The 7,843-nt window shown below is 42.0% G+C and overlaps 1 protein-coding gene across 13 annotated transcripts in view; it reads right to left on the bottom strand.

Annotated features, from left to right (window-relative positions):
• The window catches only part of LOC109432457 (uncharacterized protein CG43867), a 917,308-nt gene extending 912,085 nt beyond the window's left edge, over positions 1-5,223 (bottom strand). For 6 of the 13 annotated variants that reach the window (XM_062860249.1, XM_062860247.1, XM_062860246.1 and 3 more), the window contains exon 1: positions 3,858-5,220. The gene's annotated coding sequence lies outside the window, so the exon portion shown is untranslated. Of the gene's footprint in view, positions 1-3,857 lie in introns of all 13 variants that reach the window. The other 7 variants (XM_062860239.1, XM_062860244.1, XM_062860243.1 and 4 more) reach the window with 3 other exon arrangements.
• Positions 5,224-7,843: the final 2,620 nt, after the last annotated feature.

Here is a 7,843-nt window from a genome sequence, read left to right as displayed (position 1 = left end):
TACAGCAGATTCTGGCACTTTATTGATTACTTCAGCGATGCTTATTTGGAAAGCGACATATTTAGAAAAGAATTTCTGAAAACAAATTTGATTTTTAGTGGATTCATCAAAAGTTATGTATTAAGATACACTCCATATCGTCAATCGAGAATCGAAATTCACAATACGTAATGGAAAATTTGAAAGAATTGATGCTTTACTAACTGTTGAATTTACTAACAAACATCTCTACACTAATATCAGACAAGATTGTTACAGAAATTTAGGAGGTGCAGCCTGAAGAAAATATTCGTTGATTTCCTGGATTTTTATGGAATTCTTATTAAAAGGGGTCAAAGCGCAGTTCATTTATTTTTATCCAATAGATTTACAAATATGTCATGGTACTTAACCAGCTACCCCGCGAACGTCAACCACGAATAGATGTGCCGTAGTACACATGAATTTGACATGTTTGGGAAATTGACACTTTTGGGCACACTGACAGATCTGGGATGTGCACGACATTTGCGAATTAGTCATTACCATAAGTTATAACTTAAGCAAAACGTGTAAAACTAGCAAAAGGTTACCAAAATTTTGGCGTGCAATCGTTCGAAATTACACGGCAACGCGGAGATAGCAAATAAATCAGTAATAAATTGTGTAATGCATCAATTTTCAGCACAAACAATTTTGATCGTGTTTTTGTTGTGAGCTACGGGGATTTTGCCTTTTGCTGGCCCCCTGTACTTAACGCCACGATAATGATTTTCTTCTACTTCGTGGCGATGGTACATAGAACGAAGAGCGTTGCTGGGTATTGACAAAGCGTTCGTGTAATCCTTATGATCAAGTGGTGCACTATACATAGTTCCCACTTTGCAGTCTTGTTTTAGTAGAACAAACTATTTATGTTTGCCGGCGACGAAACGTCAGCCCTAGCAGAGATTCAGGAGTGGGCAGGATGAATCATGGAGGTTTTCAGAGGAATTTAAGGAAGAAAAGCAAGGGAATATCAATTTAAGGATGACCAAAGAGAGTCTCAAATGGATTTCATGGACGTAATAAGGGGGCGAGCATTCGGGAGGTGTTTCTTTATGAGACCCAACTGGGCTTCCATGATGGTTTAAGGGAGGGGATTCTGAAAAGCTGTATCCTAGTTTTTCCTATAATTTAGAGTTGTCTAAGGTTTCAGAAGATTTAAGGGAAGGAAAATTAGGCTTCTGGGAAGTTCAAGAGGTATGGCTAAGAAGCTTTTTAAGGTGGCTAAGAAGCCCAAGCGGGTCAAGACTTTGGAAAGGTTGTACAAGTGTTGAAAGAGTGCGAATTTTTGAAAGTAAAAAGAAAAACGTATTAAGTACTGTTCCTTTTAATTCCACTAACAATTTGCATCCTTTGATAGATACGTATTTCGACCTCAACTGTAAGGTCGTCTTCAGTGTCTTGGACTTGACTCGAATTTTTGGTTAAGAATCCCTCTGATCCCATTTTAAATGTCAACTTTTACGCACTGATTCAATTTATGCACAGCGCAGTTCAAAATAAATAGAAAAGATCGCAGTAGGTCATTGACCAAACGTATCCTGTGGCATTTACTAACTAACTTCCAGCCTCCTTTGATGTCTATATGGGAGGATAGAGGTCTCTGTTACAGCTCTCGACAGTTGGAGGATTGTGTCAATCTTGTCTAAAAGTCAGTGATTAACCCTCGAAATCCTGTAGAGGATTTCTAAATAATTCTTAATCTCTGTGCTTTGGTAACGGATGAGAAGGAGCGGACTAAGACTGTACCACCAACAAATTCTTGCGACTTGCTTAATACTAATGCTAAGCTCAGTATCCCTTGTCTTTTGCTTTAGGGCCCCCCACAAAAACCTTTTGTGGTTATTAAACATAAACTTTATGTTTCATATTACTCAAATACTGTTTGAAAACAAAGCATTTGTTTATGCCCATTGCCAAGGGGCCTCCGCATTCGCTCGGGCCCTGGGCCCCCACAATCCTTAATCCGGGCCTGTCCATAGGTCAACATTCTCTATACAATACATAATTGCCGGTCCCGAACACAGTGGACCTCGATCTTTTCCTACACAGATAATCATGGTTCAAAACTAAAAATCAGCTGCTGAACTGAAGCTCACTGAAAACGGTGTTGAGTGCCGCTAAACTGTGCTTGCTGCCTGCCTGATTAGTGATTAGCCACACCAGAAGAAAAAAAAAACAGCTCACGACGACGTACGGACGAGATAGATGATGGATGGATAGACGAAGGCAAGTGTAGAAAAATGCAACGTTTTTTAAAGCTTCTGCAGCCATTTACACACTCTCAGCAAGCGTCGTTGGACGGCGGCTCGGTTTGTTATTGATTCTCTCTTTCTTACTTAATATTTTTTCGTTCAAATACATAACAGTTGCACTACTAGTAGTGGTAGTGCAACCACGGCGTATACAATCCAATGCCCTATCGTCCAAGCAAGCGGGTACCATTCTCTAATCAAGTACTGAAGAGGAAAAAAATGCACCTCAGCAGTTGCAAAATCATTGAAACGGTATGTAGTAGGCGGTGACGCTGCTGTTGGCTTGCTTGCTGGAAGCCGTCATAATAGTGTACCTTCGATGGCATGAGCAAGGATGATAGGCATTTGGGCGGATATGTTTCTTCTTCTTCTGAATACCTAGCTTAGGATTCTATGACTATCTTGAATTCCTGTTTATGACAAAGCCTTCTGAAATACTTAGAACTACTATACGTAAACTCATGTTTGGCCATCTGAGATCCGTCTTTCCCTTCGTAGACTTTAGTCTACATATATTTTTTTTTTTCAATTTATAAGGAGCGATGGCTTTGGTCAGACCGCCAACCTCATTAAGAGTCTACGTTGTTCATATGGACGGGTCCATAATGACCTAAGAACTCTTCCAATCCCTTTTGTAATCATTTGGTATCGTCCTTCAACAATCATATTCCAGTAAGAGCCAGTTTACTACATTATCTATCATTACTCTTTTTATATGGATGCTGACAAAACTCATCGTATTCCTAATTACTAGAAATTTCTAAGTCATGAAAAAAAAAGTATGTTGGATGGAACATGCATTTAAGTATATTATTTTCAAGTTCGTAATAAAACAAATATGTAAAATAATAAGTGTTTTGTACTTAATACGCAATATTCCTTACTTTTGTTTATAGACAGATCTAGTAAAGAAATTTCTTTAATAACGATTATCTCAATGCATACGGCCCTTAGCTGCTGCGCTCAAACCTTTCGTAGGCCAAAGTACGCTCCATAGAAGGCCTACTACCACAATCGCAACTGACACGCACCCACCATCAGCAGGCGGCGGCGACGATACCGCGAAGACATCGCGGGGCCTGCTACGATGCCAAACCAAACACAACCAGAAGAGCGACAACAACAACGAGCACGGGGCAACGGCGACGAAAGTGAGAGCGCCAGAGAGAACGGAGGAGAGTCGCATGGCATCGCACCTACGACGGTTTCCACATCGATTACATCCTCCAACCAGCACCAGCGGTGGCTCGTAACAGCTAGCTATAGAGCCGCAGCCAGTCATAGTAGAATGGAATGTACAGGAATGCCATTCCATTACAGACTGACGACATTCCTGAGCCGAGTCCAGCCGCTCCGGGTTGGGCCTCCTTGCATCACCCGTAACTACGCTTGGCAACGCAAAACCAGTCATGGCCTACATCGACCGGGTCGGTGATAAGGCAAAGCCCTCGTTCCTGTTCAACATTTTAATTAAATTTGACAATTCCATTACATGGCCTCCTGCCAGCAGCAGTAACAATGTGAGCCACATTCCGATGCATCCTGGAATGTTCCGTATATGAAAGGTTCTGAACTTACATTTAGACACAAATCCACGTGAATGCAGAGCAGGGGTGTCCTCTTCTAATCCATATGGCACCGTTTCGGGACACACCAAGATCGATAATCCCAGCAGAGACACACACGCTGATTCAGACTGGCTGGTGTTCAACGACAATACACGAACTTCACACTCACTTTTTTCACGAATCACAGCAATCTTCTCCTTGCTTCCTCGCTTCTGGTTTCACCGGATCAATATTTCTTTTCCCTAGTACGTCGGGACTTCTAGAGCACCTCTTGGACACACCACGGAAAAAAGTAGGCGACACACCACCGAACTTTGACTAGCAGATCTGCACCAATAATTCACTCGGAAACCCCTCGAATCTCAACCAGCTCTGGCTAGACTTTTTCGTTCTTCCAACAAATTAACGAAACACACCTCCAGCAAATAAAAACATCATACAAAAACCCAACAAACGCGTACCGCTTTGAAACAGACCGATATTTCTTGCTCGCTAATAAGGCTCAGCAGGCTAGGCCACACATAGCATAACACACGAGACTCGTTTTTTTTTTTTCAACACACGCAGCCTACTGCCATCGACCAGCGAGAAAAATTATTTTCACTCACTATAGATTTCCATGTGAATCTTCTCTGCTCCGCTGATTTCTGCTGATGCTCTGCTTTTCGCTCTCTCATCAACACGTTATTGTTTCACTAGGTGCACTCTCCGATGGGTTCTCTTTTCCGACCAGCTGCATGCATCACTCCATAGAAAACCAAAATGCGAGTGCGTTCAAAGGAACACGCAATTTTATCATTCCTGCACTAGGAATCTCGCTACCAACACAGATCGAGGCGTAATTCTTCGCCAAACAATCACCATAAACTATCTCTTTCACATCACAAGAACTGGTTTCCTTTTAACTCACTTAATCACTTCCCATTTCCATAAAAACCATCAAATCACCGTCGCCGAACGAAATACGTTTTGTGCAACAGCCCGAAGAAGACACAACTCGACAAAAAACAACGGAAAACTAACACCGCGGTCGGTTATCCCTAGAAGATTCACTCAAGTGTGACAATCGGCAATTGTAATCAACACACACTACCCACGTTGTAAGCAAGCACATCAACAACCGTGAGAAACACCATCGAACGCGATGATAATTCGCGAACTCTCTCGCTCTTTCGCTCTCACTAAACCCGCCCGCGAGCTTCAATTTCAAAATCCGCACACGTGAGAGAGAGCATCCGCACCGAAATCGGCTCCCGCATCCGTCAAAAATCCGAAGAACCACACGCGAAACACGACCACTGCGCGCAACTGGAAAACAAGCACTAAAAAGGAAAGGGTGGACTCTGGCTGGAATCTCACCGCCGCTCGCGAGTCGCGACAAGCAACCGTTTTTACGCTCGCGGATTCCAAGAAGAGCACGCGAGAATGCGGCGCGCTGTGCCGTCTTTTGACGTTTTGTTTTGAACCTTCGCTCGCTCGCGTTCGTCTGGTCTTTGCGCGGGGGCGGTGGCATGGCGAGAGGTCCCCCTAGATGCCATGCCACCTGCTACCAACCAAGCCACCGACGATTCTAAGTGCATCTGTGTTGGGCGAGAGTTGAGTGAGAGAGGCGCAGCAGTCCAGCCTGGACCGGTGAGTAGTGAGATGTGCGGGAAGATGATACAACACCGTGACCGTCGTCCGCAGTGCACAGCTGATGGATTTTGAATCTTTGCGAAGCCGGAGTGGAATTTTACCACATGGGCTAATGGACGAGAACAAAAATGTTGCGCGCAACACTGGGCAGGAAAAGAAGAATAACTAGAATAAAAATAAATATTTGGTGACACAGTACGCAAACGATTTGTTTGTTAAAGAAACCGCTGTAACATCTTAGTAACCTTAGAAAAGCTGCATCACTACTCATATTGAGGGCGATATCAAAAGCAACTAGGCAACAGGGATGCCAGATATTAAGACATGTCTTCAAATTGAAGACATTTGAACTTCTGTGAAGACATTTATTTTTGTGTAGACATATTGAAGACTTTTCAATTTATGTGAAGACTTTTGAAGACATTTGAAAGCTGAAAAGTAATATTTATGTTGTTGATCCAAACCAATAATTCAAATCTTGGAACAATTTCAGATGAAATGCGTTATAATTTTTGTTGATAAGAACTTACTAATTCCTTATTTTTCTATTGATGGAAATTTTGGAGCAGTTTTTTTTTTAAATACTGTTCAGATATGACAACAACCATTTCTGGGAAATTTAAGAATATTTGCTGAAGTATTGGATTAATTTTAGATAAGCAATTAATTATAGAAAACAAAACTTCCAGGAATGTGTTGGTAATTTCATAAATTCTTCAAGATACAAGTTATTTCCAGAGCAATCAAATACTTGTTAATATAATTTTTCATTTCGTTCATGCCATCAAAAATTCTTCATTTTATTTAATTTTATGAGTTTCATATTGGAATTTATTTGAGAATTCTCCTCTAATTTTTCAAAAATCTCTAAAAACAGAGGCTTTTTCTAAAAGTGTTACCGATGTTTTTTTTTCGGTAATTCTAACCAGAACTTCGTTTGATTTTCAAAGAAAGCTAATTTCCCGCAAATTTGTTCGAAGATTTCTCTAGTAATTTTTTCCGGAATCCCTTCGGGAGGTTCACCGGAACTCCTTCAAAATTTCATCAAGAATTCTTCCAGAAATGTTTTCAAGAGTTTCTCGGGAATTCTTCCAGGTGTTCTTCGGGAATTCCTCTAGAAGTTTTCCGGGAGTTTCTTCAGGTGCTCCTCGGAATTTTTTCCAGGAGTTCTTCGGGAATTCTTTAAGGAGTTCCTACAGAATTTTTTTAGCGGTTCTTAGGGAATAATTCTCCCAGGAGTATCTCGGGAATTACTTCAGGACTTTGCTGAGATTTTATTCAGGAGTTCCTCGGGAATTTCTGCACGAATTGCTTGGGAATTCCTCTAGGCGATCCTCTGGATCTCCTGGATCTTCTGGATCTCCTAGATCCAAGAGTTCCTCGGAAATTCCTCCAGGAGTTTGCCAAGAGTTTCTTCAGGAGTTCTTAGGGAATTCCTTGGCAATTCCATTAGGGGTTCCTCGTGAATACCTCCAGCAAAAGGAACTCATCCAGGAGTTCTACGGAAATTCATCCGGAATTACTTCTGGAGATTCTCGGGTATACCTCAAGGAGTTTCTCGAGAATTCCCAAAGAAGTTCCTGGGAAATTTCTCTAGGAGATCCGTGGGAGCTCCTCCAGGAGTCTCTCGAAAAGCCCTCTAGAATTTACTCTGGAATACTTCCAGGAGATTATCAAGAACTATTTTAGGGGTTTATCAGAAGATCAACTGGATGTTCCTATGAATAACTCCAGGAAATTCCCATGAAATCACGGAAAACTGCTGCAGGGAATGCAAAAAAAAAAACTTCAGGAGCTCCGAAGGAATTCTCTTGGATGGGTTTCCGAGAAACACTCAACTCCTGGAGGAATTCCCGATGAATCCCAGAAAGAATTGCCGAGGAACTGCTGGAGGAATTCACGAGAACTCCTGGAGGTATTCTCGAGAAACTCTCAAAGAAATTCCTAGAGGAATTCCCGATTAACTCCTGGAGGAATTACTGATGAACTCCTTGAGGAACTCTCGAGGAACTCTGCTGGAGAAATTCTGAAGAACTCCTTGTGAAATTGCCGAGGATCTTCTGGAGGAATTCTCGTGGATTTCTTGGAGGATCACCAAGGATCTCCTGGAAGATTTTTCGAGGATCTTCTGCAGGGGTTCCCAAAGATCTCCTGAATGAGTTGCCGAAGAACTCATGGAGGAATCGCCGAGTGATTCCTGGATGAACTCCTGAAGGAATTTCCGAGGAACTCGTGGAAGAATGTATGAGGAACTCCTGGAAGAATTCTCGCAAATCTTATGGAGGAATTCCCGTAGAATTCCCAAAGGACTTATGGTAGAAATCATAGGAAACTCCTTGAGAAATTTTCCCGACGATCTCC

Source organism: Aedes albopictus, chromosome 3, assembly GCF_035046485.1.
Source record: "Aedes albopictus strain Foshan chromosome 3, AalbF5, whole genome shotgun sequence".
NCBI lineage: Eukaryota > Metazoa > Arthropoda > Insecta > Diptera > Culicidae > Aedes > Aedes albopictus.
This window is presented reverse-complemented; position numbering and strand designations above follow the sequence as displayed.